Below are 26,527 nucleotides of genomic sequence, written 5' to 3' on the forward strand. Positions count from 1 at the left end.
CTTTCATCTACAATGCTCAAATATTTAGGTGATTCTCTATCAATACAAGCAAAATGACGTCTTTCTCCTACCACCACCACTACCTCTCTTGTTAATTATGTGTCTAATGAAAATGTGGAACTGAAGGATCTGAGAAGTCTATTTAGGAAAATAATCAGATGCTGTCAGTGGTTAAAGAGCCAAAGTAAAAGACATCCTGAGATGCAAATTGAGATGGAACTGATACAAAATAAGGAATCTGAGTCCTAAGGAGGTATAAAATTTAAAGATGAAATTGATTGGCACTGTTCATGTTTAAACTATAATGCTTACACCACCACAGTTTCAAACTACATTGTTTCTGCCATGAGATATTGTGATACGACCATCATTGTCATGAAACTTTAGTAAACATATAACTCAGCCCTAAATTACAATAAGACATTTTAGGTAGCAAACATTGTATAATTTGCTATGTTGAAAACACACACACAAACACTTAAATACACACAGAAATATTCAAACAGAGATTGTAGGTATTTCACATTGCCATATGAAGTGGTTTCTTCTCACTTTCAGTTTTAGTATAATTTTTCAATTTTCAGGTCAAGTCTTTGAGATTCTTCAGTTTTTGGAGGTTTTCGGCTTTTAAAGAGAATTTTGTCTAAATACACATGTAAATTTATGATATTTGGTTTTGTTCATAATTTAGAAAAATGCTGATCTTCTAATCATAGTAATATGTTGAATTTAAACTATGAAAGGGTACGATCCCTTTTACGTTAAATATGACAGTGTAATTCTGAGCACGGTGTGGTAACAGATGGAGAAAAGCACCACTTGAACAGCCTGCGTTCGGAGAAAAAAATATTCTAGAGGTTGATGAACCTCCCAAAGTTTTGGGTTAGTGTTAAGATGCCCCTAGTTCTGTTAAAATCAAACTTAAAAAAAAACACCATTTTGTTATGATAATACTCCAAATGGTTTGCCAACTTCCTTTTTAGACAGTGAAAGAAAAAGAGCAGAAAGAAGGAGAGAGAGAGAAAGAAAGGAAACAAAGAAAGAAAATAAATCATTTATACACGTGTGATATCTGGTAAAATCCCAATAGATAAAACACTTATGAAAAAAAAATTGCTGAATACTGCAGCATAATAGCTGTTCTTTTAATGCCCACGTAAAGCATTGCCATCATAGATCTGAGAATGTAACGTTAGCCTAGTCTCTGTGGTTCCTTAATCTTAGAGGTTTCGGAATTTAGCTTCATCATGATAGGTAATAGTTTTTCTTCTCTGTCAGACTTGTATTGAAGATCCAACCGTTTGTGTGCTAAGCACTACTAAACCACAGAAATCAGACAGCTTTTAATGTCTGAATGTGGCTGAGCTTCTGAAAGTAAATATTAATGCTGGTTTGGCCCCCTTTGCCATTCTGTCTTATTCCGAGTTAATTTCTGAAGTCATCGTCCATGGAGAGTTTTCCTGTGCAGTATCAATTTGTACTGTCTGACAAGATCAATTTCTTGCAAGGAGAGCATATTAAGATGAAGCAACTGCAGAAAGTGGACTAGTGGTAACTAATTCCTTTGTTCTTAAGAAAAACGGTTTTGCTTGATTCTGTAGAAAGCTTTTTCTGTTGAGCTTTATTTACACCAAGTCTATGAAAATTTAACCCAGTTTTACAGAAAATAAAACTTAATTGCCTGTGTTCTAAGTGCAGTACTCTTGTTGTAAGCATTTTACACTTGGTCTGTGTTTATATTTTATAAAATCCACATTCGTAAATTTAAAGATGACAGTAAAAATGCAAGGAACTGTGTATATATCTCTCTTTTGCACTGCAAATGCGACGTGGTTGTGTGGCTAAATATTTCTGATATACTTTTTTGGTTTCTATAGAGCTTGCTTCCCCTGACTATTCTTTATTGATTCTCTACTGTGTGGTTGAGAAACATTATGTCTTTCTTTTTCAGTGTATACCAGCTGAAAGAAATGAATCCCACACAGGTAGCTCTTCATTTAGTCTTAAACATTTTGAATGGCATATTCTAAACAAAGTTCAAAATTAAATATGAAAATCAGGTTACAAAGTAATAATGAAATGAAGGCCAAGAAAATTTAAAAACTGGAGTAGAAATCTGTAGATCAATCTAAAAGAAAAATAACCTATCACTTTTTTGGTATTTCCCTCTATTGTCTAATTGGACTTAAAATGGAAAATAGGGATTCAGCATTTACTGAAGGACCCCGTTGATAAGTATAACATTCACTTATTCGACAAATATGTGGCTTGGCTCTTGGCATAAAGATAAAATATTAGGTTGGTGCAAAAGTAATTGCAGTTTAAAAGGTTAAAAATAATCGCAAAAACCGCAATTACTTTTGTACCAACCTAATAAGACTCAGCTCCTACCCTTAGGTCACTCACATTCTACTAAGGAGCCAGATCTATATATGCAATGATAGTAGGTGGAGTCACAGTGCAATGACAGAAGGAAAGATTACCACAGGTGCTCACACGAAGGAGAATTGGCTCATTCTGGACTGGAGGTGGAGGTGACAGTCAGGGAAAGCTTTCTGGAGGAGGAGCTGTTTGGTAGTGACCTTGATTAATGAGTTCACGAATAGGAGTTCTCAACGTGGAAAAAGGTGGGTGAGTACCCCAGCTGGAGGGAACAATATATGTGAAGCCATGAGGATGGGAGAGAACACAAACTCCATGGAGAGTTTTCCTGTGCAGTATCAATTTGTACAGTCTGACAAGATCAATTTTAGGTTAGGTTTAAGATCAGGTTAGGTGTTTGGCCTGGAAAGGGGATCAGAGACCAGAGGAAGGGTCTGGAGCTCTGGCTCTTCTGAGAATAATGGTTTACTCTTGATGTGTTGCAAGCAGGGCTGTCACCATGATCAACATTTTTGGGTGGGGATCCTGACAGCGGTGTCGACAGTGAACTTGGAGAGTTACTATAGAACCAAGAAGACCAGTTAGGACGGAGTCAGCAACTACAGCCCACAGGCTAGATCTGGCCCATTGTCTGTTTTTATGTGAGACATGAGCTAAGAATGGTTTTTATATTTTTAAATGGTTGGGGGCAAAACAAAAGAAAAATAATATTTTGTGATACATACACAATTATACATCTATAAACAAAGTTGTACTGGGCAGAGCCACCATTATCCTTTATTATTATGTATGGCGCTGCTGAGGCAGAATTGACGATGGTCCTCAAAGCCTAAAATATTTACTGTCCACCCCTTTACAGAAAAAGTTCACAACCCCTCAGTGAGGAGATGGTTTAAGTCAAGAAAGAAGTCAAGAGAACTGGAACTATGATGGGTTCAAACGTGTATTTAAAGAAAGCAATTGAAGGGCACTGTGAACATAGATTTTTTTGAGGAAGAGATGATTGGCAGGACCCGCATTAGGATATAAGCACGGTCGTAGTCCTGGGTTGTGACTGTGCCAGTAAAATGGAAAGGAAACAGCATCTTCAAGAGGCACTTGCAGTGACGAAGAAGAAGCCAGAGTTAAAGGTGACTCCAAAGTTTCTGGCCTGTGTTAACTGAACGATCCATTAACCCAACCAGGGAACTTAAAAGCAGTAACAGGAAAAGAAGATGTTTTATTTTGGAACTCTGATGGGGGTGTCCAGTGTAGGTACAATATGAGGAGAAAGGTCTGGGTGGTTTGCATAAAGCTATTAGGAGGGGGTGGAAGCACCTGGAGAAGACCATGTTTTTAAAGTACATACTACGGAAGAAAAGCCAAGGACAGTGAAATGGAGTCTCCAGGGTATAAGAAAAGAATAAAGAATGAGTCAGGGGAGGTTTTGGTGAAATAATTAAAGCCATATACTTTTCTTAGGTATCCCAGGGTGGAGGAAACTGAGTTTTACTATCTTCCCCCAGGCATTCACTATCTTTGCAACTTTTGAGAAATTACTTAATTCTTTGAACCTGCTCTCTTGCCTAGAAAATGAGGTTGGACTAGATGATTTCTGTTTCCTTCTAGCTCCAATAGTCAATTATTGTAACAATGATTTAGCACAATGCATTATTGAGTTTCTACTTCGAGACGCTAGCCATTTAAATTGCTTGAAGTATCCTTTGTGGAAAATGTCTCCTGCGTTTGAACTTCCAGGAGGTTTCATAGAAATGTCCTTTATACCCACCATTTACCTTCATCGTACTTTAGGCTGACCTCTCGTCAGGGCGATGAAAATAGTCTCCTGCCGTCCTTCCAGTCTCTCACGCAGCCCCTGCCAAGGGAACATTCATAAGCCCTTCCTTGACTCTGTCACCTGCTCTGCAAACCTTCGCCGGTGCCGTGCTGACTATCACAGAAGTCCGCACCACTCAGCACTGAAGGCTCCCTGAAGGCTCTCCGCCTCCTGTCTTACTTCATTGCCGCCAATTTCATCCTCTTGCAGGCTGATTTCCAGCCAAATTTAAGCAGATGCAGCCCCCCCCTTGAACTTTTGGACTTTTCTCCCCTTTTGTTGTCCTCTGCACCTAGGGCACCCCTTTGAGCTTCTCTCGCCCTACTGTAATCTGACCTCCTTTTCCAGGTCTCCCTGCGATCCTCACTGTTTGACTGTAGCCCTCCCCGATGACCCCTGCCAGAAGGGCACCTCTCCCCGTGAGCCTTCCTGCCCACTTAGAGCTGAGGGCACTGACTACACACTGAATGGATGCCTCAAAACAGGAAACTGAAACAAACGGACTTTTAGGTGGTACCTGCTTTTCTTTTCTTCTGGAATGTCTCATGCTTCCAGTTGGGGGAGAGGTCTTATTAATATTCCATTTCTCAGAGCACCTAGCTCAGTCCTTTGCAAAGAGTTGGGGATCAGTAAGTCATTATTTTAGGAATGGTGACTATATTGAGAGTTTATGACGATTCATTCAAAACCCAATATTAAGATTGTAGAGCTAGAGATAGAAATAATGGTAAGATAAGTGCAAGATCCAGAAGGGAGATTCCAGATAACATATTACAGAGGGACCGGCAACTTCTTACTGACCTTGGTAGAATTTGGATCTAGTAAAATGGGAATGAGGGGCCCTCCGTGGGACATTCCAGTGGGAAATGGCTTTTGGGAAGTGCCCGTGTATACATGAGAGGAAGTTAAATACCTATCATTTAAATATCTACTCGTAACCGTGTCTGTATCTGAGGCTCAGAATATATTCATCTTAAGATTTTTGTGGTACATGCTATGTGTAGCAGCTCTTTAAAAATAATCGTGGTTGTAGCTACAGGCAGTGGCCGTCATTACTGGACCTCTGCTGTGTCCCAGCCGCAGAGCTGAGCACCTTTCATTTTGTCCGCCCAGTAGCTCTGTAAGGTAGACTGTATTTTCCCTGTCCTACAGCTGATGCAACTAAGGCACAGAGAAGACAAATGATTCAGTGGAGGTCACACCGTTGAAATGTTGTGGAAGCAGATTTTGAATCCCGGCAATCTGCTTGCAAAGCCTCTGCTGTTATGCGTCAGGCTGTAATTCTGTGAGAATTAGAAGGGAAATGGATTCATGCAGTTGTTCCCAAAAAGACAGCTGAGACAATCAGTAGCATAAATTTATACTAGAAATAAGTGTTAGCGGTCTCTTATACAGTGATATAAATACAGATTAGTGAATTGTAGTTTTGGCCTGGGCTTTTCCTAAGAAACTCCCCTTGGCTCATCATTTGCCTTGGTCATTTCACAGGTTATAGTACAACGATCATTCTCCTTAACATCTTCATTTCCACGAAGAGAGGCTTTTATAAAAAAGTGGAAATTCCTTCTTGTATTTGTTTTTGACATGTCCAGACATCTTTAAAGAGCTACAGGGTTTAAATCCCTCTGACAAGACTACCATTTACATATATTTGGTCCTGTTACTTTATGATGTAACATCAAAACAACCATTTCTGAATGTCTCTGTGATTGTTATTAACTTCTTACTCAGGCAAACACTCTCCTCCACACCTATTGTGCTCCTATCAAAACACATTCCTTTGAAACACAATCCTGCATCTTTTTCTCAGATCTAATGTGGAGGAGAATTACTATAGGAAGCCTTCTGTTTATTTTCCAGAGAATTTAGAAATTGAATTGCACCAAGTGTCAAAGGGAGCCCTACCTGCCATTGAACCTGTCGGCTCCAGCTTGTATCAGGAGGGCTACCTTTAAAATTTTTATTTCCCGTTTTCATAATGTTTTCAGTGATAGGTACTTCAAAGCATTTCTCAGAGCAGGAATCTAAGCGAGGTCCGTAACATGGGTGATATGCTCTGACCTACTTCTGTGATCCAAATGGGAAGATCTGACCTATGACCTAGGCAGATACATATCGTATTTCTATCTTTCTGAAAGTGCAAAAGCGTATAAAAGAGGAGTCCCCAGGTTGTCCTATTATGATGGGTGGTTCACTTGGGGAGAGGTTATTAAGGCTTCTTTTCCAGAGCATTCAGCTTCCACATAATCACTTTCGTAAAAGCTTTCTTGAATTTAGTTGCCTGACCTCTCAGATGACCAGTGTCAGTCAGGACTCTTTGGTAGAAGTAACAGAAACCCCAAAAGGGGAAACTGATAAGTTTGATAACCAGACCATGTGAAATGCAGGTGCAGCTGGCCCCAGGATTCCTTGGAGCAGGGACTCAAGGCAGTGCCAGTTTACTGTCATTGCCGTCACTTGCAGGGCTCGACTTCTGTCTGAATGTTGCCTTGTTCTTTTAGGCTCCTCCACACCGGGGAGACACAGCCTTCAGTCTGAACTGAAGATGAAGGGGATGGCCTTGATTTCAAACTGTAAGAATGGGACGTCCTAGCTCCTCCACTTCCAGTTTCAAAGCCTTAAGTTCAGGTGTCAAAACTGAGTGCGTGCACACACATCCTTTTGGGTGCGTGGGCTGGCAGCCTCCACAGAACCCCAGGAGTCAGGAAAAAGAGCTGCACTCAGCACGAGAGGTGATCTTACTGGAGGAAAGGTGCCAGGGATCCTGGGTAAATTAAACAACAGGTGTCTCCTCTACTGTCTTTTATGAATGCAATCCCTGATTTTCCCTTTGACTAAGGAATGGTTTGAAGTGGAAAGAGGGGAAAGAAGTGTACGTCTCTGCTCATGTGGGTTTGACAGTGATATTCTCCATTGTCACATACTATAAGTCCAAGGATAATGGTCACTTCTCCACAGGGTCGCGCTGTGGTTTTATTTAGAGAACCCTCAGAATATACAAAAAGAGAGATGGAAAAGATGCATAAGTAAACGTGCTGTACGTGCCGTGCATTGTGCCTGGATTCCTCAGCACTGCCGTGTTCAGTGTCGTCCATGGTGGGCTGCATGTTACCACTATGCAGCAAGATAAGTACAAAAACTGAGTGTTTGGGGAAACATCTCAATTTTAAATTGTCGCAATACCCACGTGCATGGTCAGCAGGCTGTTTGGGATATCTTTTAAATCTTTTTTCAGTAATTCATTTTGAAATGTATTTTTCAATTACGGTTGACATACAACATTATGTCAGTTTCAGCTGTACAACATAGCGATTAGACGTTTACAACTTACGAGGTGATCCACCCATAAGTCTGACACCATAGATGGTTACTACAATATTATTGACTTTTTATTTCATTTTATAAAACTGAAGCTTTGCCTAGGATTAGAAAATTGTAAATGTATTTACATATTTTTACACAAGAAGCTTGAAGCACCCTGCCATACAGCAAGCCCGAGGACACCGAGTCTTAGAAAGGTGGGGCATGAAGTCGCACCGCCGGGAAGGAGGAAGGAGAGAGCAGAGGAGCAGGGTTTGAACTGGCTCCATCGGACTCCAGAACCTGTGCTTGAAACTCATATTCACAAATAAGCGCAACAACGTATTCCAAACCTAAACAGCAATCCTTTTATGGTCATAAAATTCTCAGTTCATGGGCCAGGATCGGGCCTCTTCTGTCTCTGTGTCTCCAACACGATGTCTGGCATCAGGCGAAGCTGAGCAAGTTCTATGTAAATGTGGAACCAATTTGCCTCTCCTCTTTATTATTAGGGAAAATGAGGAAGGAACCACACTCATCTTCAGGTGACAACTAGCTTAGGTCAAAAGACCAAGCTTTCCATCCCTCTTTGTTTGAAGAGGCTAGTATGGCACTGTCATGTTCTCTCTGTTACACAGTGAACTCTATTTTTTCTTCTCCTGAGTTTATTGAAGAATTTTTAGTCTGAAGTTTCCATTTAAAAGTTAAGCTCATTTTTTTTTCTTGTACTCCTTTCATGAATAAATTAAGCAGAGAACATGTCAAAAATAATTTTAAATGGATGTATGTGTAACCAACATCAAGTCTCAAAATAGATGGCCTTGGTACTGTTTTAAATTGTGTCCTCTTTTCCTTCCCTCACCCAGTATCAGAGAGAACAGGCTGTCAGGCAGCCAGGAAAGAAAAGGCGTTTCGTTTTGCTCTGGTGGATGCCACGTTGCCTGAGCCCACTCTGTTCCACCTGTTTGATGTGCTAAGAACCCTGGTCTCCTGGTCTCTGTGTGGCCCAGGTGGGGGAGGTCAGAGTCCCAGGCTGCCAGGGAGTATGTCTCTGCAGGTTCTGCTTACCGTTCCCTGGCTCGCTCTTCTACGTTCTGGGAAGCCCACATGTGTGTGCAATGAAAATCGACGCTGGGGATGAAATCTCCTCCCTTGCCACCCAGGCCCACAGCCTGCAGCATGGTGGTGGCAGCAGCCAACTCATTTTCTGAAGAAGCCCAGAGGAAACTGAGAAAGGATTGCCCACACCACTCTGCCTGCCTCAGCAACAATAAACATCAAGTTCAATGAAAATAGGAGAAAAAAAGAAACAAAAGAAAAAACAGACTTGTTATAATCCTAGTAGCCCTAAGTAGGAATATTTTTTAAAAGAAAGTTCTGCTCTCCAATATCAATGTAGGGTAAGGGAAGTATGAAAAAATTCATCAACGTGTTGTTTAATTTCCTCTTACACACCTCTTCCTAATGGGAGGTGTTGGTTAGACCAATTATTAGGCATTACTCGCTTGTTATTTACAGTTTCCCTGATACCTGCAAGTAGATTATACAGTGATTTATTGGTAAATCCTGGATGAAAGCTGAAGGATTCTGAGAAAAGTAGAGGCTTGGAGATTATGTGGCCCCCTATGTAGCCCCCTCAGTGCCCTCTTGGACACTGTTCCTGGGGGACCAGGGCCCAATTCTAGTAAACACTAGTATTAAGCAACTACTCTGTTAGTTTGGCTGAGCAGAGAATATAGTTCCCTGACCTCAGGAACTCAGAGTGGGTACCAAATGCAAGTGGCCTGAAAAGCCAGTGTCCAGCTGAGGGGAAGACTGCCCCACGCTGGTTCTGCGTGACCTGTCCCCAGCTGGCATGGGTCACCGGTGGGAGGGTGGGGGGAACAGGCAGAGTGTTTGTTCCTACAGAAGGGGCACCTGTGTCTAAGTGACACATCCCGCTGCCCCTGCATTGTGTCTACCTCCGAGAAGCCTCCTTTTGACCTGGAGGTTTGTCCAAACAATGCACCCTGGGTTGAGGGAGAGAGACTTATTATTAATATAACCGTACCAACAAAAGAAGTATATACAATAAAGTAACAAGTTGCTATCGGAATACAGGCAAAGGGTGGAGGGTAGAGGGTGTGCAAGATGAAGCACCAAAAGTGGGTTTGAGCAGTTATTCGAGATTTGCTGGTTTTCTGGTCACCGAGCTGAAGTGGGGTTGAGCAGGTAGGGCATCACTTGATCTGGACACTGGTCCTAGTTCTGTTTCTGGTCATCTTCTGTCACCTTGGGAACAACCTCCTGCTGCGCTTTATGCCCTGCAGAGCTTCCCTGTGATTTTCCGAGGGCCGATATGAGAATGAAAATCACTGAAACTCATTCAGGTTTCTGTAACTCGGAGGTGTTGCCCATCTATTCAGGGACTCTCATGCTGTTAATATGGATTCACGTAAAATGAGTAGCAGTCACCGTGCAATGCTCGATCTAAAAAACTTCAGGGCAGTTGAGGCACGGTCAGCACTCAAGTCCTTTTGAACAAGGTGGTGGTGTTGACAAATGAGGGACACAAAGGGAGAATACTGTTCAAAAGATGACTTCCTGTTTTCTAACTCTTCAGTGCCCTCTTTGTCTTTAGAGGAGACCCACTTGCCATTTTGGGTATTAACTGTTTGTCAAACAAGAGCTAATGGAATCAGCTCTGCTTTGTCGTGCCGATGGCAGTTCTCTCTTCTTAACCTATTTCTGAAATAAGGCATTTGTTCAGAATCATTCGTTATTGAATTAGTCAACAGCGTCTGAGTTGAGGAAAGATGATAATCACATTAAGGAATAATAAAAGTCGTCTACAGTGGAAATAGACCCCATGTCAGAACGACAGAGGAACCCCAATCCTGCACTCAGACTGACTTGCACAAAGAAATTATCTGTTAAAAGTGGAAGAAAGCATGAGACAACTCGTGGAACTAATAAACTTTTTAGATGCTGTTTCATATGTTTGCTTTTCATTAAATTCAGGAATGGTTGCGACTATGTTGTTGTGATTCAGTCAACATTTATTCCTATCTGTTTTTCATATACAAAGGCTTAGGGGTGCCAGAAAATAAACTGTTAACGGAGAATTAACTTCTTTGGCATGCTTTCATACTTATCTTCCAAATTAAAGAAAATGAAATGGGCAGAAACACAGTGTAGATTACCTCCTTTTTGTCAAAAATGGTGGGAATTTGAAAATTAATAATAAAAAAGGGAACAGATGCAGTAACATGCCAGAGGGAGATTAATGTGGAGAGTAAAATCTGTGAGCAACAAAACTGAAGCAAACTGAATCAGTGGGAGGTGGTTGTACAATCAAAATCAGGATAAAAGAGAAATTACAAACAACCCTGCACTTGTCAAAGTAGTAGTAATGAAATCCTGACTCTGCCAGCAGTGAGAACCTGTGTTAGCACTTTGGGGTAAGGATGGTAGCCGGGTGCCAGGTAGGAGGGCAGTGTTAGGTTGCTGGGCAGCAGCCATCTTGTGTAGAACAGATGGCACCGAAAGCTGGCAGGGGAGGGGCTCCTTAGCAGAACTAATCAGACAGTAACAGATAGGGCAGCTGGGAAGACTGACCACAGAGAGGGAGTCTGCGGGGTAGCCGAGTGCCATGATGTTTGCAGTGGTGTGCCCATTGGTCTGAGATAAGACCTTGCAATGTCTTTCCCATCTTCAGAAGAACTGAAACTTTTGTTCGGAAAGAAAAATGGAGTTGCATTGTATCACGGTTGAGGGGTGGGGGTGGGCATCAGGGTTGAGGGACTGAGAAAGGAAGAAGTGTCCCTCTCAGAATTTGTCGTGTGCCTTTTCAATCCCAGCTTTCACGGAACTTTGATTTTTGCCGTTTATGTGGCTCTGCCGTCTTAATGTGTACAGTGTGGATGTAGAATGATCAGCTTATGTATTTTACGCACCGAAGAGTTTGCAGTATCAAGGCTACAGTTAAAATTAGAAAAGACTTTTTGGTATGATTTCTACCACATATGTCTTTCACAAATGAAAACAAAAAAGCAGCCATAAGATACATGCATTTATGCTTAATAATGCCTCCTAACCTATTTAAGCCATGTTTGCTTCAGACCCACTCGCCCTTCTATTTTTCTCTGTGTAACTGGGGAGCAAACATCAAAGTGTTAGGCGGAATTCAGAGTAGAAAAATCTTAAAACAAAAGTTAAGTCATTCTGAAAGCAATGAAAGAAAAAAACTGACCTGTTCAATTTAATAACTTATTTAAGGAGTCATGTGTTTCGTTTTGTTTTTAAATATAGAAGTGGGACATCAATGCTAAAACTATTACTTTAACAAAGAAATCCAGATCTCCTACATCTGTTTTTGAACTAGTATATTTCTTTTTTTGCAGGAGGTTTGTCGCTTGGCTCAATGTATTCATTTTGGAGGGGGAGGGGGAACATTACCAGGATTTGAAATAGGTGGTATAACATAGCCATATGCTATTTATGCAGCAGTTTCTGCAATAAATCTAATTTGGTGCTGTCAAAAAATTAGACTTATTTGATGTCGCAGCACATTAGTAAATGATTGTGGCAGATTTAAAGTTGTCATGTAGTCTCTTCCTACTCTTAACAGAATCTCTCACATCCTTCTCCCCCTCCCCCCCCATCAACTCTGTGAAAATGTCTCAGTTCTTTGTCCTTCAGTCCTGCAAATATTTCCACATCTGAAAGGAGGTCTTGCCTTAAGGTAATTGAGGAAGGGGGCGGAAGAATGAATATCCTGTTGTTTAAAAGACTTCGTGAATAGATAGGCAGAAAAATCAATAAACCAGAGAAAAACAGTATTTTCATTTCTTAGAAAAGCAGAACTGTTAGTCTCGTTCAGAATGTAGATAAATTAAGGTCAGTTCTTTATTAGGGAGTTTAAATATTTTACCTTCCATCCTACGTCCATATGCTGTTTTAGGAAAACTGATATTCAAGAACGTGAACGACTTCGGCTCGTCTTCACCTAGCAGCGCCCTTAGAAACGGCTTTTCAGTTCTCTGGTGCAACCTGGCAGCATTGCTTCAGCGCCTCTGTATTTGTGCTGTAAAATTTGTGTTTCAGGTGTTGGTATCAAACTATTTAAAACTTTCTCCTAGTATTTCTATTTAAAAGATAAAGTGAGCATATGACACATTAGGCAAATAAATATAAACAGTATTCTCTGAATTCCTTAAATTAGTCCATTTGTAAAAGCAATCATAGTATCATTTCCCTATTCTTTTTCTTACGTAAAAGGGGAAAAGTGTGTGTGTGTGTGTGTGTGTGTGTGTGGTGTGTGTATGCACATTTCATGCATCTGTGTGTGACTGTAAATGATGTTAAACTGAGTGTTTTTTATTTATGTTCTTATCATACAAATTTTCCAAAACAAGCCTACTAGTGTGTTTTTGAAACGCAATTTGCTAAGAATGAAGAGTTCCTTCATGGTGATTTAAGCAGCCTCTATTAAACTAGCAATTCGCTAATACTTGTCTCTTTTATCTAGCAAATTAGACCATGGAAGTGATCAAATTACCAGTATTCTTTCCATGCTATTCAGAAGCAGGGATCCAGGTAACCAAACTACCATCAAGCACCGATTACACTAAAAGGAAAAAAATACCCAGGAAAGTATTAACTAACTTGCTGGGTAAATTAGATGCAGTTTCTGAAATTTACTCCACATAAAGAGAAATTATTTAGAAATTATGTTTTAGGAAGATGAAAAGGAAAGCACCTCTTAGAATTCATATTTTGTGTTCAAAATCCCTATGTTAAATTACATTGTATATATTACATAAGAATGATTTATAGGACATAGGGTGTTTTGGAGATAAGTAATAAAATTGAAATTGAGTTAAAAAAGAATGTCTCTGCTCTTGGATTTTCAGCTTTTTTGTTTTTTTGTTTTTGCTTTTATATAACATTACAATAATTTTTTTAAACACATCTGATAAACTGCTCTGATAAAATATTTTTATAAATTTTAAATATTTAATCAAGCAAAACCTTAAGATTCAAATTTTGAATTACATGTGTTTAGATTGCTTTTATTAATAAAACCTGCTTTGAATTTTATGTCAATGAAAAAAGCTTGAATTTTTATCTTTTTAAAAATAATTTAGAAAATTTTATAAACTAGATTGATTTTACTTAATAAAAGCATATGCAATAAAATTACATCTTGAGATAAATTCTTCAAAATATAAAAGCAGCGTTATGAATATAGGTTCACATTTTTCTTCACATTTGCTCTGGTTAAAATTTTGGTCATATAGTTTTCCTAAAAAGTGATCTCCCTTTTTCTTATAAGAATTTTGAATTGAGTCTTTGGTTTGCCTTTTCCCTAAAGAATATGATTGTCTAAAATACTGGGAAACAATTCAACATAAAGTGATTTTATGTCCGATTTATGAAGGGAGGGTGAGTACTCGATAGCTGTAGATGACACAGAGTAAATTCAACTGAAAGTATAATTTTCACCTAATTTCTAGGAATTAATTTTTTTTCTCACAAAACTGGCCTATTGATACAACATATTTTATTAGCTAGATTATGTGTTTGTTTTGCAGCATATATTTGAATATTATTTAAGCAAAACTTTATTTTTTAAATGATGGAATTTAAAATATACATGAATTGATCTATATATTATGGGTTAAGTTTTTCAGAGCAGTAATGGAGCTGTGTGTTAATATGTAGCTTATAATTGAAATGGTACATATTTGTACATTTTAAGCATTTCAGTGCAAAATTTGTTAATTGGAATACTCTTTTCCTTGGCTAATTCATTAGTGAAAATATTTATTCCTCAACTTAATGCTATATAGTATGAAGCAATTTTTACATAGTGTAAGCTTGTTTATGATATTTTGATTTCACTTTAAAACTTTTATTTTGCTTTTATACATATAGTTCATACTCGATATAATAAGAAGTGCAGACACACATGAAGGAAATACATATCAGCTGTCTGGTTTTACAAATGATCATTAAAACACCCTGTCTTACTACTTTGACTCCAAATTATTGTCTTCCCGAACCCAAAAGTAATTTTCACAAGTATAGTACACAACAGAACTTCCTCTTCTGCTGGTTAGCAGTAGAGGATTTAAATCCTCGCGACAGTTCAGTTGACAATGACCTTGAGGGGCTTTGCTTCTTGAAGAAGAAAGCAGAAGCTTGCGGTAAACAAAGTTCACTTCTGACAGATGGATTGAATGACAGAAAGGTTGCGAGTGCCAGAATAGCCCTGGCAGAGGAGGAAATGTTCACTGGAATCCAACAGGAGAGGAGGTGTGAACAGGTGCAGGGTTGCTGACGGAAGGGGAACCAGATGGAAGGAGCCAGAGCCAGTTTATTTAAAGGAAAAGGCAGAAAACATTGAAAGGCTGTGCGATCAGTGGCTAAAAGTGTTCATAGAGGAAGGTAAAAATTCACAAAGCAAAACTGCACAGTGGGGTGGCTCACACTTAGCATAATGGTAGTAATTTGTGAGTTTAGTTTGGAAGTTGCAATTGAAATACATTTATCTTGGCTCTTGACACCATCAAGTGTAGATATTTGAAAGTTGTTTATTTTTTATAAGTTTCTAAGCTTTTTTATCCATCTATTAATTTAATTTTTTTCCAGCCAGAAGCTCCGTTGTGGTAATACTGAAATTGTGTCATCAGCTAGGAAAAGGAAAAAAAAAAATTAAAGTGAAGGTTAACATTCCATTCAAATTTATCTTGTGACGCCTCAGTTTTGTTCAGCTATGGGAAGCAAATGCATGCATTGCTGGGTGACATCTGTAATATCAGAGAAATTTGCAATGTTCCAATAGATACTGTTGGTTGCTTTTGTTGTCTCGAGTCTCTGTTCCCTTTGTGAAGTCCAGTTTGTGTGTGGTGGTTGGAATCATGCTCTCTAAAATAGACATTTGCCTGCCATGATCTGCAGGTTAATTTCTGTTGCTGAGGTTGCCCTGATTTCCACTGACTTTCAGTGACCTGCCCTCGGGCAGACACCTGCAAACTCCAGAATCACTGACAATAGGAACAGCAGACAGTGGGGCAGGAAGGAAGACTTTCTCATTTTCTTAGACCTATTACAATTAAACTTTCTACAAATCAGGTTACCCTTGCACATCATCTGCCTGGTCACATGCACACACTTACGTGGGTCCTTGTCTCCCACTGTTGTCCTTGAAAAGTTTTCTCTGTTTCATTACCGATAAAGAGATGCCAATAGAGGAGGAGCTGTTGTGAAGCAATCACCAGGAAAGACGACGAAACGGCACAATTATTTTGAGATTTTTATAATCTAGTAATTTATCCATAAGAATTTCTGTACTTTCACACAGATGAGATACTCAGAGTAAATTCAGTGAGTACTGTATACACATTCAGAGCAGCCTGGATCAAAAGATGACATCGCATTAGGGTGGGGGAGTTTCGAGACATTTTGATTTTAGAGACAACGTCTATGATTCATGACATGTTTTTGTCAGTAAAAAGAAAGAACTGAAATTTGATTAGCAGTTATAGAGGGTATTTACTTACGCCCATGTGTCTTATGGAGATCAACGCTTTTGGTCTTTTTTAAAGACTGGATGAAGCTGTATATAACTACCTATTGGAAAGAAAAATAGGAAATTGATAACCCTTATTTTAAAATCAGCTCCAAAATGTGACTTGCCCTATTTGTTAAGAAGTGATCATCCAACAGATATTCTTATTAATCTAAGATTTTACATACAATTGATTGGAACATACTTGCTTTAATTGTGATGTACTGATTTTGCCATCTCTTCCATTATAGTTATTGAATATGTTTATATAATAATGCTGCTAGCATGGTGCTGCTGTGTAAAATAATACCATAAAACTCATCAGGATTATGGGATTCAAATTGAAAGGTAGTAAAAAGAAACTGCAACAATTAGTGCCGTCACTTGATATTCATACCTCAAATTAAATGGAATCTCTTTACAGGTAGAACTAATGGCGTTGCAGACACACACGAACTTAGCTGGATGCAGTGCAGTGTCTTACATGATAGGGCTCTTGAATTGTTTTGAATGTGAGGAGAATGGGTGGATTGCTGTTCAATAGGCGTTCATTCAACGTTTATTGAGTGCGTGTTCTATTCCAGCTGCACTAGGCACTGTAAATATCTAAAACGCAGAGGGTATGATCCTTCTTCACAGGTAACCTACAGCCTAGGTTCATGTAACTACATTCCGTGTGTGTGTGTGTGTGTGTGTGTGTGTGAAACCTAAAAAACGGTATTTAGATTTATAACTTTTCTTAAGATCATCTTGAATGATTTAATGAAACTACCTGTCTAGTCCAACAATCATTATCATTTGTGAGAACGGAGCTGCAGGGAAACTCAGCAGCTCGCCCAATGTCAACAGTTATTTAGTAGAAGCTGAAAGTAGACGCTCCGTCTCCTGACTCTCGGTCCAGTGTTCTTCCCTGTCTTCCATATCTGTTTCATTTGTCTCCATTGATAATATGACTTGTCTGAATAAACCTATTAAATCTTCCTGTAGAAGTCTTGCCCAACCTGTTGCTGAAGAGAAAATGATTTTCTTTTTGGATTTTGGTACATGATTACTAGCTCTCAAAACCGAAAAGCAAAGAGCATTAGCTCACAAACAGCAATTACAGCTACTTGGAACACTCCTCCTGGGGGTGGCGGTAAAGATAGCTCCCTGACACACTGCTTACTCACATTAATTCAATCATCTCCAAATGACCCTGCAGGAAGATTCTGCATTGAACTCCTTTTACGGATAAAACTGAAGTGTATGGAGGTTAATATCTTGACCAACGTCATAGTACTACAAAGTGGTGGAATTAGGATTCAAGCCCAGACAGTTAGGCTTCAGAATACAGTTTTTTCCATTATATACTAGGGGTGCCAAAAAAATGTATACAAGTGGACACTTTGGTCGGCGTTGCTCAAGCAGTAGTTCACCGTAATCAGAAGTGTCTGGACGCTGATGGGAATCACTTTGAGCACCTCTTGTAATTGCAGAAGCCAAACATGACTTGTATTAATCTTTTGTTATTGGTATATATTGAGTATTACAATTTTAATAGTATTCTCCTTTCTTAAAATGTGTGTACATTTTTTGGCACCCTCTGTATATATATAGTAATATATATTATATACACATACATTATGTATGTATATATATGTATATACATACATAATATATGTGTGTATGTATACATACACACACATATATAATATATGTATATACATATATATACTATATATTGTATAGTATATTATATATACTATATATTGCCTCTGATAGTGAGTGTTGTGAAAAAACAGATTCTGTGACTAATTCCTTTTGGAAAGTTTAATTAAATAGGGTTCTTGACAGTAGGGCTTCTCAGCGCCTTTCATATGCTATAGTACATTGTGCCTCTCTTAGAAAGGAATTTAGTTTTCAATGTTTCACACATTGATACAACTTATGGAAACTTTTGTATTCCCAGGAATCAGGTTTTTGGGAATACACTCCAGGAAGAACGAAATTGTATTGTGGTAGGACAATTGAGAATTGTCACATGGGAATTACTTTTTTCTTATCTCATCAGTACCTCTGGAACTTCACTCCCTGACAGCCTTCCCCCTCTCCTACCCACATCACTTTCATTCACGAAGAGAGCAGTTAGGTAGGTAGGTAACTTTCAATTTAGATTTAGTGAGGCCTCTGAAATAGAAACGAGAGTGGGAGAACATTTTTGGCTATTACTTGAACAGCTAGCTGTGCACATTACAATAAGTTCTTCCATATCTACTGTTACACTGTTGTCTTTATATGTTAATAATCTTGAAAATAAATTTCACAAGTAACTAGATGCCAGTAAGCTCATTGAATTTAGGCACATTCCAAGGCTTGACTCTTAGAATAAGGTTTCAGAGAATAAAATATTACGGATACTTTTGGATAGAACTCCTTTTAGACAATCTGCTGCCAGGAATTACTGGCACAGATTTAAAATGCAGGCCCCTAAATCCGACTCTGCAATAGACTTTATTCACCCTTGACCTTTGGTATTCGATATCTCTCCCTTCTGTGTGTTTCCTTTCCTGTGTTCTGAAGAAATGGAATAACTCATGGGCAGTAACTCGAGAAGGCGAGAAGTTTAGCACTCATAATGTGTTAATTTTCCTGTAAATACCCTTAGAGGTGCCTATAATTTATAATTATATCAAGCAGCTTCTATTGGTGAGATTTTCTATAAATAATGATGTTGTAACGATAATAATGACTGGAATTGTGATTCTCGCGAAGGTTTACAATGTGTGGACCTGGCTCTTCCACCGACCCCCTTTTCTGGGTCCTCGAATTCTATTTCTAATGACAAATAAGCTCCAGCAATTTTTGTAGAGTTTTGAAACCATATATCAGCTTATTTGTATTCCACGAAGTGCAGATAATGTTTTGCAAAAAATGAAAACTACGAAGGCAACAGATTAACTCACCAGGCAGTGGGATAATTTATTAAACTGGCTGACAGATTGATCGACTAACTAATATGACTACATGGTCCTCTTGATAAACTTTGGAAGTGTCAGATAACCTAGAAACAAGCAATTAATGAATGATACGAGGATGATTATTGGAGATTCAGGAAAGAAATCTGTGGGGGAAAATCTCTTAGAGAGAATTTCCCATTTAACAATTATAGGAAGACTATTAACTAATAAAGATTTTCCAATTGTCTGCACATTAACTTATTAGGTATCTGTAATCCAGGTACAGAACTGGACAGTTTTCTATAATTTATGAATGTGGCTGTATAGAATAGATTTAATATGCATAATAATTTAATTTTAAATATGAATACGTATTTTGGGAGATGCTTCAAAGCAGATTTGATTTACAAAAAAAAAAAGTTGTGTCGCTTATATTTGTATACTATGGTGACTACCTCCGCTCTAGCTATTTTCCATCAGAATTCTTCTCCTTTGTTTCTCCTTTCAAATAATGGTGTGCACGTGGCTTAAATGAGAAATTTATCAACGTTAAAAAAAATGTTATTTTAAAAGTTTTTTGCTTTTTATAAGAATTATGAGGTTTGCCATTTTCATGAGGCACTTAAAGTTAGCAGTTTGGGGCAACATGGTTATTTTGACTTGTGCAACATCGGGATTAAAAATGATGCTTTGCTACAGGGAAGTAGGTGAAGGAGTTGTGCTCAGACTAGCGCTGTCCAAAAGAAATATAATGGGAGCCCCAAAATGCAAGCCACATGGAATTTACATATCCAAATAGCCATATTTTTAAAAGAAACAAGTGACATTAATTTTAATAACAGTTTATTTAGCTCACTATATAGAAAATAGTATCATTCCAACATGTAATCAATATAAATTATTAACTCGATTTTTTTTAAACTTTTTTCCCTAATTCTTCACAATCCAGTGTGTCTTACTTATACTTGCAGCACGTCTCAACTCAGTCTAGCCATGTTTCGAGGGCTCAGTAGCCACATGTGGCCCGTGGCTGCCGGAGCGATGGCAGTCCTAGCCCTTGTGTTTTAGTTTTCCCAGCTTTCCCATGATGCCCAGTATGAGCGCAATTGGTTTGCCATGAGCATAAACCCTGAGTTCTATTTCTGCCGTAAGTGGAATCATTCTATAAGAACAAGAAATCATGCCATGTTTCTCTTTAGTTTTGGAACCAATAGCCAGACTAATTGGATTAGTCCTTTTTGGAAGAACTGTCCCTTTGAGAAGGAGGAGGAGGACAGAGGAAGCTGCCACTTACTGGTTGTTAACTTGAAGAGCAGTAGAGCAATTCGCTGTGCCAACAGCACATTTTCATAAGTTCTTCCACATCTTACTGTCCCATCTTTGCCTTTACCTGTTAAGAATTGTTGAAACTAAATGCCACAATGAAATACCTAGATTCTAGTCCATTACTGCATTTCCCCAACAGTAAGACCTAGCCGGACCATCAGCTCTAACACGTCTTTTGGAGCAAAAATTAATATAAGACCCAGTCTTATTTTACTATAAGATAATATAACATAATACCCAGTATAATTTATATTATATTATATTATATTATATTATATTATATTATATTATATTATATTATATTAGACCCGGTCTTATATTATAGTAAAATAAGACCAGGTCTTATATTAAGTTTTGCTCCAAAAGACGCGTTCAAGCTGATGGTCTGGCTAGGTCTTATTGTCGAGGAAACATGGAAGTTGAATTTAGACAGCTTTCCAATGGTGACCTGGGCTGGATATTGCGTCTTGCTTTATGTAGAGTAGCTCATGTATCCTGATAACATCACTTTATGGAATGAGAAGCTGAGCCTCAGGCCGAGCGCCCACTCTAATGTCACACAGTGCACGGTGGAGCCAGGGTTCCAATCCAGACCTATGTACGGCTGAAGCCCGAGCTCGCATCCAGTGTGCAATACTGCCTCCTCCTATGCAGTTTTTATCAGTAAATTGTTTATTCGTTCCTCAAGGTTGCTTGTCTTTGAGATAACTGTATTGATTGTTACACTTTGAGTAGTCATCTTCTAGGAATTAACAATGATAACAATAACACTGTATTAATTAATATTTTTGAACAGTGGGATGTGTCAGTGCTTACTAAGTATATTTTACATACCATATCCTGGTAGTCCTATAAGGAGAGATACTTTTATTAACCCCATTTGCCTTCGAGAAAACCGAATCATAGGGGAAGTAACTGGCTTAGATACATAGCTAGTAGGTAGGGGAATTGGGCCTCTGATGCCAAGTCTGGCTGACATCCAAGTCTGTGCCCCCCAACCCCCACTTCCTTGTGTACAGATGAATGACCCAACCCTGCTGGCAGTGGAACTTATGTGCTAAGGGATAAAGGCTGAGATTGTTTTTAGAAGTATGTTAGGGTTTTAGGTACTTATATTCCTTTTCTCAGGGCATGAATTCCCCTTGTTTGGGTAGGCTCAGGACAAGCTCCCTCACAGAAATGAATTTGAATATAGACGTAAAATAAAGGTAGAAGCAGATCTTCAGGAATGGAGAGGGCAGCTCTGCGCCTCTAGGAGTGGTGAGGACGATGACCTAGGAATGGCTAGAGCAAGAGGAACATCCTGCAGACACGTTCTGAAGCAGAGGGAACAGTAAGGAATGTAGATAAGAGTAGTTACAAGCCAAATAGAAACAATGTTAAATCCTAAAATAGCTAAAAGGAAAAATGTTTTGATGAGGCAAATGACCTAATTACTGTGGCAAGATCAATGATTTTTTTTTTTAATTTGGAAGAGTGAGAATTGTCCTAGAATAGGAATCTGAAAGCTTTGGCCTCAAGTCAGTTTTCTCTTCTGTAAATGTAGTACTTCTCAGCTCCAGAACTGTGTGCAAAAGTGGAGATCTCAATCAAGCTTTAAAAATGAACTGTTTTTTTTGTTATCAAGCCAAGATTAGTCAACAGAATACGATCCTAATTTCTGTATACAAACATAATCAGTGTTTCACCCAGGGCACACCACCTCAGCAACAATGAAAACTCTGCTGTGTTCATGACAGCAGTTCCCCACTTACTCAAACTTAGACTTCTGATAAATCCAGACATTTCACACATAGGTATTGCAAACTGAGATATAAATTAAAAAGTACTTTTTTAAGATAATTTTTTAATTTTCAATTACAGTTGGCACACAGTCTTGACGTGGCTTCTTCTGTATGCCCTTAGTTATAGCACTTCTGTTCAGCTAGACTTCAGGTGATGGTCAGTGATGGGTCTTCTATTGTTTAGGTGTGATTTTGATGTGGTCCTGAGAGGAGGCGAGTACAGCATTTACCTACCCCACCATCTTGACCCAATTAAAAAATACTTTTAAGAAGCATATAACTATTGCAAAACCCTTGCACTTTTCCATGTGGAATCAGTAGAACTATCCTAAGACATCATTTTCAGATATTAAAAAAAACAACAACATTCAAAACAAAACATGGCGCAACTCATAGCGAAACAGCAATAAAAAAATGACAAGAAACAGATCAACATGCTTCCATGTACTTTCTGGTTCTTTACAATAACATCTGAGGCCTTTCATGCAACCAATATGTTTGGGTGTCTTCTGTTCCCAGCCACTATGTTAGGCACTTGGAGACGTCACAGTGTGCAGTGGTCCCTAGGAGCTTCCTAGCAACAGGAAGAACCGTGGCAAGCGGCCGACCTACCTCATTTGAAATTATCGACCTTGATTATCAAGAAGCGTTTGTTATGTTTGGTGTAGGTTGGTTAAGGAAGCAGAGACATAATTAATAGATTTCAGACATAGTTCTACTGCTGATAGATTTCTGTGGGTCTAATATCTGGAAATTTTTCTCGTGTGGAGTACCTTATCTCCCAATATTCCAGATAAATGAAGCATTACTTTGCCATGCTTGAGAAATAAGATACTGTACAATGTATTTAATAATTGTAGTTCTCACTATTATTGCATATTGATGAGTAAATTTAATAGCCACAAAGTAACCAATATGTTCCCCATTTAATAATGGATCCTAGAAATTAATTTCAAAAACATTTTAATAATAGAATGGGAACTCTTTTCAAATTCAGTTGTGCTGCAATCTGTCAATGCTGTGTATTTATTGACAGGTTTCAGGAATGCCATTATAATAAACAATGTGTAATATATAATATCCTACCGATGTCTGATTTGAAGGTACTCATCAGGAGGATTAATTAGTGGGAATATCCACATGAACTGATAATTCCCGGAGAAGAAAGGCAGGAATGGACCAAAGTGATTAGTTTATATAGAAAAGTCACAGGTGGAAAATATGAATATTTTGATAATATGAAGATGCAAAGGCAAAATCATGATCAAATTTATTTTATGCGATAGCATATTTGTCCTCACTCTAGTCTGGTGAACCAGGCTGATGGTGTAAAATAGAATATAGGAGGGCCTGCCTATCTCACAGGAACTTTGCCCCATTCGGCTACTTAATTCATCAGAGACCTCTGAGCTATGAGGACATTGTAAGGCGCAAAGTTAGTGAAACATGCATTTGATGGCTGTTCATTCTCAGTATCTACCTGTGGTATCTATTATGTCTATGAACCAATTACAGAAATGCTCTTGCTCTTGCCATAGTAATAAGTGCTCTCCCAGCTTCTGTGTTGCCCCTTCTCCATCTGTGCCCAGCACTGCACACAGAGTGATCTTTCTAAAGCCCCAGGGTGATCACAACACTTAAAACCCTACGTTGCCTCCCTGGTTTCCTCACGATGAAGCCCTTGGAAGTAGCTGCATGGCTGACTTGTGCTGGCATCTCCACTCTTAGCTTTCTTCAATCTCCCCTCCACCAACTGTCTCGTGTCTCTTTTCTTCTCTCTTGTCTCTTTTCTTCACTAGACTGTGAGCTCTTTGAAGGTGTGGTCATGGTCTGTGTCTTATATACTGATGCATTCCCATGCTTTCATGCCTGGCACAAAGTAGGAGTTTAATTATTTGTTGACTATAGATGACCAGCAGAGTTTGACTAAACCCCTTGTTTGTGGCCATGGAATGGAAAGGACACTGAACTTGGAGTGAGAAGATGGGTTCTGGTTGTAGCTATGTCCCTTACTACTAGCTGTGAGGTGTCGAGCAAATCTCTTAATTCTCTGAGCTTGAGAGGCCCCATCTATCTCACAGTGATATCTGCTCCATCTCCCTGCCTTACAGACTTGTTATGAATAAAGAGGTCAGTGCATTTGGATGTGCTTTGTAAAATAGAAAGCACAGATGTGGAGGAGGATGAGATGGTAAGAGTCTGTGGATTTGCTTTAAGTAAATGTGAGTTTTGCAGACAGTGTAATAGAAGCAGATAATATCTAGTCAAGCACAACCTCCATTGCCTTGACGGTAAGTTTTCTGATTATTTTGGAGATACTATAAGAGAACATTTTTGGAGGGAAACTTATTTTTAGGGAAAATTGTTTCCTTTCTTTTGTGTTTATTCCTTTGAAAGAAGTTGACCTCCTTTCTGTTTCTGCTTCCTTTCCTAGAAGTGACTCATGCTGTCATCTGATAACTCATCTTTCAACAGTGTGCTTAAAATTCTGACATTCTTTGCAGTGAAGCAAATAGACATAATTTACTCTTGGAAATATATATGATGCCATTAAGTTTTTTGTACTTGAGGAAGTAGGGGTTACTGAATCCTAGTCCTCTCGTATTTTCCTATCCCTGTTTGTTCCATCCCAGTATTCCTACATTTGCCCAAATATGAGAACACAGCCCCTGTTAGTGGTAAACAAGGAGAGGATTTTTGTTTCAAATGTAGAAGACCTCATGCTCTCTACTAATATACTATACTTATTATATGGCCAATAATATTAAGTTATATTATTATTTACTATATTTTTATTATCATCATCATCAATAATAATAATAACACTAAATTACATTATTGGCCAAAATAAGGGTTATCTTTCCCATTCTCTTCTTCTAATCGGTAGACAGGAGGATCCTTTAACCTGTGAGGATACTTACTCCTTCCTATCTCTTAACAGGTATTGATTCATTCATTTGTTCATCAAATATTTGTTGACCACACAACTGTGTGCCAGGCAGGATTCCAGGCTCTTGAGATACATTAGTGAGGAAAACAAAGGTCTCTCTTCTTCAGGCACTTACATTCCAGATAAGATGTCTATCCCTCATCTTGTCTGTGAGCCTTTCAGTGTTTTTGCCCAGGTCAATACATTTCTTAAAGAAAGATACAAGTGGTGTCATTGTAGGAGGAAGTGACCCAATAACATACGGGACAAATGGGGAAGGAAGAGAACTAACTTGGGCTCTGGCTCCTGAGATGAATAATGAAGGCATTAAAGGGCACACACACACGTGGACCATTGAAATCAGACTCTTCTTATCCTTTCAACCTTCTCTCAGTCTCTGCATCCCTAATGAAGTAAGAAATTGAAGCATGGAGATTCGAACTATGGATTTTATTTAAAGTCAGGTAGGCCTAAATTTCCTGGCTATGACCCTCAATAAATGGGGGACTTGGCACAAACTGTGTAACACTCCAGGCCTCAGTTTCCTCATTTATAAAGTGAGGCTAATAAAAGAACCTACCTCATTGGTTTGTGTGAGAATTAAATAGAAGAATACACGTAAACAGCTTAGCTTATGATAAACATTAGTAAATAATAGGTTACTAAATTATTAATCCTTTAAGGTAGGATTGTTTTCTGTCCTTTTTGAATGAAGAACACCAGAATTAAAAGAAGTAAGTTACTTGTCCATAGTCACGTAGGCAGTGAAGAGAGAGAGGCCGTACTCCATTTCTTTTTTTTTTTTAATTTTTATTGGGGAAGGGGAACAGGACTTTATTGGGGAACAGTGTGTACTTCCAGGACTTTTTTCCAAGTCAAGTTGTCCTTTCAGTCTTAGTTGTGGAGGGTGCCGTTCAGCTTCAAGTTGTTGTCCTTTCAGTCTTAGTTGTGGAGGGCGCCGTTCAGCTTCAAGTTGTTTTCCTTTCAGTCTTAGTTGTGGAGGGCACAGCTCGGCTCCAGGTCCAGTTGCCCCTACTAGTTGGCAGGGGGCACAGCCCACCATCCCTTGCGGGAGTCAAGGAATTGAACTGGCAACCTTGTGGTTGAGAGCCCACTGGCCCATGTGGGAATCGAACCGGCAGCCTTCGGAGTTAGGAGCACGGAGCTCCAACAGCCTGAGCCACCGGGCCGGCCCCTCCATTTCTACTGTACTCCTTTGCTTCTCAAGATGTCATTTTCCCATAACACAGAGAGAACCCACTGAAAATGTAAAATGATGCACATGCCTTTGTAAAACAAAACGAACAAAGCAAAACAAAACTGTAAGCAAATATGTAATTTTAGGGATAAGTAGATTTGTTTCCATGGTAGGTTAGTTTCCAAAGTACTTTCTATGTATTCTAAGTGTGATCAAATGAGTAAATATGTTAAAGATAATGGGAGCCACTTTTCTCACTGTTGAGGAAGAAATTTCCAGTTATGGACAGAGGGGAGAGTAGG

The 26,527-nt window shown here is 38.9% G+C and overlaps 1 protein-coding gene across 7 annotated transcripts in view; it reads left to right on the forward strand.

Annotated features, from left to right (window-relative positions):
- SDCCAG8 (SHH signaling and ciliogenesis regulator SDCCAG8) overlaps positions 1–26,527 on the forward strand; it is a 211,348-nt gene that overhangs the window by 95,176 nt on the left and 89,645 nt on the right. The gene's annotated exons all lie outside the window — the stretch shown is intronic.

This window comes from Rhinolophus sinicus, chromosome 6 (assembly GCF_057876585.1).
Source record: "Rhinolophus sinicus isolate RSI-liver-muscle chromosome 6, RSI-T2T, whole genome shotgun sequence".
NCBI classification, from domain to species: Eukaryota; Metazoa; Chordata; class Mammalia; order Chiroptera; family Rhinolophidae; genus Rhinolophus; species Rhinolophus sinicus.